The sequence below is a fragment of the Arvicola amphibius genome, chromosome 2, assembly GCF_903992535.2.
Source record: "Arvicola amphibius chromosome 2, mArvAmp1.2, whole genome shotgun sequence".
Classification (NCBI taxonomy): Eukaryota; Metazoa; Chordata; class Mammalia; order Rodentia; family Cricetidae; genus Arvicola; species Arvicola amphibius.
The window spans coordinates 141,024,610-141,028,294 of NC_052048.2; positions in this window are offsets into that span (position 1 = coordinate 141,024,610).

Below are 3,685 nucleotides of genomic sequence, written 5' to 3' on the forward strand. Positions count from 1 at the left end.
TGTAGTGTTGAGTGTGTTCTTACCTTGTCTACCCATCTTTTCCTCTGATTGGTGTAGTTGGAGCTGTGCCTCTGGTGATCGATCTTCTAAGTGCCAGTGGATCTAAGGCTCAGATGGCTGCTCCTGTGGTGCAGTCATGGCCATGGTTCCAGTCACCTTGGAGGTTACTTGGTGTTCCCAGAGGTCACTCGGTGCTCCTGGGGTTCACGCTGCAACCCCAGGGTCATTTGAGCCTGCTCTCATGGAGGTTGCTTGCTTGGGGCTATTCCTGCTAAGGTTGCTGCTTTGGGCCTACTCCAGCAGAGGTCACTGGCTTAAGCCTGCTCTGGTGGAGGTGGCTGGCTTGGGCCTGCTCCCTTGGAAGTCACTGATTAGTGTTTGGTTCTGCAGAGGTCTCTGGCTTGAACCTGCTCCCTCAGTGGTGGCTCATTGTACCTGCTCCTGTGGAGGTCATTGCCTTGGGCCTGTTCTGGTTGAGGTTGCTGGTTCAGGCCTGCTGTAGTGAAGGTCACTGGCTCAAGCCTACTCCTGTGTAGGTCACTGCCTCAGGCCTACTCCCTCAGAGGTTCCTGACTTGAGCTTGGTCCCTTAGAGGTCTCTGGCTTGGGCCTGTTCCCTCGGCAGTTGTTCCCTTGTACTTGTTCCTCTTGTTTTGTTTTCTGAGACAGGGTTTCTCTGTGTAAGCCAGATGTTATTCTTATATGTCTGCCTTTATATTACTTGGTCTTTTCCCCTTGCAGCTTTTAATATTCTCTCTTTATTCTATGCATTTAGTGTTCTGATGATTATGTGCTGAGAGAGCTTTCCTTTCTGGTCCAGTCTATTTGGTGTTCTGTATGCTTCTTGTACCTTGGTGAGAATCTCCTTCTTTAGGTTAAGGAGATTTTCTTCTGTGATTTTGTCGAAAATACTTCATGTGCCTTTGACTTGGGTTTCTTCTGCTTCCTCTATTCCTATGATTCTTAGATTTAGTCTTTTCATAGTGTCCCAGATTTCCTCTGTATTTTGTGCCAAGGTTTTTTAGCTTTAACATTTTATTTTGACCAAGGTATCCATTCCTTCTATCTTGTCTTCAATATCTGACATTCTCTCTTCTTTCTCTTGTATTTTGTTGGTGAGGCTGCCTCTGAAGTTCCTGTTTGAGTTCCTAAATTTGGTACTTCTACTTTTGCTTCAATTTGGGATTTCTTCATTGATTCCATTTCCACTTCCAGGTCATTTCAGTCATAGACTGTTTTATTTCTTTCCACTGTTTATGTTTTCCTGGATTTCTCTAATGGATTTATTAATTTCTTTAAGGACCTCTATTATACTCATAAAGTCTATTTTAGGGCCTTGGTCTTGTGCTTCAGCTGTGTTGCATAGGGTCTGTAGGGTTGCTGTGCTCTAGTGTAGACCTATTGTCCCGACTGTTATTGTGTTTTTACGCATCTGGGTTTGGGAAGATTATAATTCTAGGTGCTGATATCTGGTCTTCTTTTTGTTGGGTGAGTGTTTTATTTCATTCGTTTCTGTTGCCCTCTCTGGTCCTTATGATAGTGCGCGTTGCCTGAAAGGAAGTTTTTCTGGGATCCTGATAGATGTGGCCACTGGGGGTTCCAGGTAAAATGTGGTTCTAGGTATTGGGAGTTAACATTTAGGAATGAGGATTGGCTATGTGGTGGCAGGCTCAGGGGATCTTTGGGAGGGAGGAAAGCAGGGTGTTCTACCAGGATCTGCTTAATTCCCTGGGAATGAAAGCAAAGAATGGGGAGAGGCTGGAGCAGGTCCCCTACAGAGCTGGGGATGAGACTGGGGAATTTTACTTGGGGGGATGGGGTAGGAGGTGAAGACCCAAAGTTAGGCTTCCTCTGTGCCTGCTGGAATTGGGATAAAGCAATGGGTAGGAGTAAGGATGTTTGCATAGATCTGTGGGATCCACTGGAAAAGAGGGGAGGGAGGCTGCAGTGGGTGACCTGTTACAGGTCTGCTGTCTTATGAGACTGGGGATTGGTTTGGGAGGCACTGAGGAACAGCTGAAGATCCGCAGTTAGCCTGCCTGCTTCTCTGGCCAAAGGCCACAAGTTTATTTTAAAAGTTTTCCTCTTTGTATTTTTTTCTAACATTTGGACACTTCCTTGCATTTTCTAAAAGATTTTCTTGTCTTCGTCACTGCACATTCTGGGTGGGCTCTATGTTTATTGTCTTAGTGGTCAGGAGGCTTTTCCTGCTCCTCCGTTCTCTTTTCATTAAATTCTATTCTTTCATATTTCACCAAATATATTAATTATCACATTAAAAAGCATTCTTTGGGTTTTGTTTGTTTATTTTGTGTGTGTATCCTCTGGGTCCCTTTGTCAGCCTAGTCTTTAGGGCCCCAGAGCTTGGGTTTCTTCTAGTGTTTGCTCATGCTCTCATCTGCAAGGGGGAGAAGGTAGAAACCCGACTTGACATTCTGGAAACAGAACAACGTAGAATAACGAGGTGATAACCAGCCTTCTTTTGGGACCCTGGATATTAGTACAAGAGACTCTTCTCCCTAGGACTGTTTAGCTCGCTAGCGTAGCACTTCCCTCCACCTGGCTTTGTAGTCTTATTCCTTGTTGCTGGTGTTCTGAGTCCAATCCAGAGTTCTGTGAGCTTTATTTCATGATCCTGACTCATCATGTGTCTGGCCTTTCCCCTTCCCAGCCCTCTTAGAGCTCTGGCATCCTCTGCTTTCAGTGTTCTCTATTCAACCTGCCTCAGAATAAGGTTCTGATTTTTCTAGACGTCTATACAGGGAAAGCCTGTCATCTGGAAGTACAGGGTAGAGGAGAAGTGATCCAAGCTCCACATCACGCCCTCCAACTACCTGTCCTGGCATCCAGCATCTCCAGGTTTAGGGTCTCGGAGCTTCTATGGAGTGGGTGACTCTTGGACCTACGGACCTGGGATTGTAACTCTGTGCTTCCCTGCCAGCCCATTGACTCTCTCTCAACTCCACAGCCTTTGCTGCAGACACTGCTGGCTTTCTGAAACCCTTTCATTACAACCTTGCTATCCTACTGTGTGCACATGTGTTTTGTGTTTGCGTGGGGGCAGGTATGGGTGCTGAGAACAACCTTAGGTGCTACTCCTCATACACAGTGCACCTTGCCCTTGAGACAGAGTCTCTCACTGGCCTTGATCTCACTGAGTGGGCTGGCCAGTGAGCCTCGAGGAGCTCCCTGACTCTAGCACAAGCGTGTGCTACTGCACCTGGCTTTTTCACGTGGGCTCTGGAGATCCAAACTCAGGTCTTCAGGTTTGTGTGACAAATGCTTTAGCCAGTGTGCCATCTCCCCAGCCTTATGTCATTGGTTTTACAGAAGTTTAGGAGAATAGAGAATGAGTGTGCTCAGTTCCCATGCATCATCCCTTCCTCCTGTTTCCTTGAAAAACATTTATGTTATGTGCACAGGTGTGTGCCTGAGTGCATCAGGGATGGGAAGGAAACTCCACACACTAAGACTGTAACCTCAGAGCGACCTTCTTTGAATATGCAATGTTGATCTTAACGATGAGGTTATACTAGAGTCAGGTGAGCTCCAACCAACATGGCTACCACCCTCCTTCAGGGGAAATTTGGACACAGGATTGCGCAGGAGGAATGCACACCAAGGTGGGTGGTAAAGAGTCACAGACCACGGAAGAGGCAGGAAAAGAACCCTTCCCAGATCCCTCA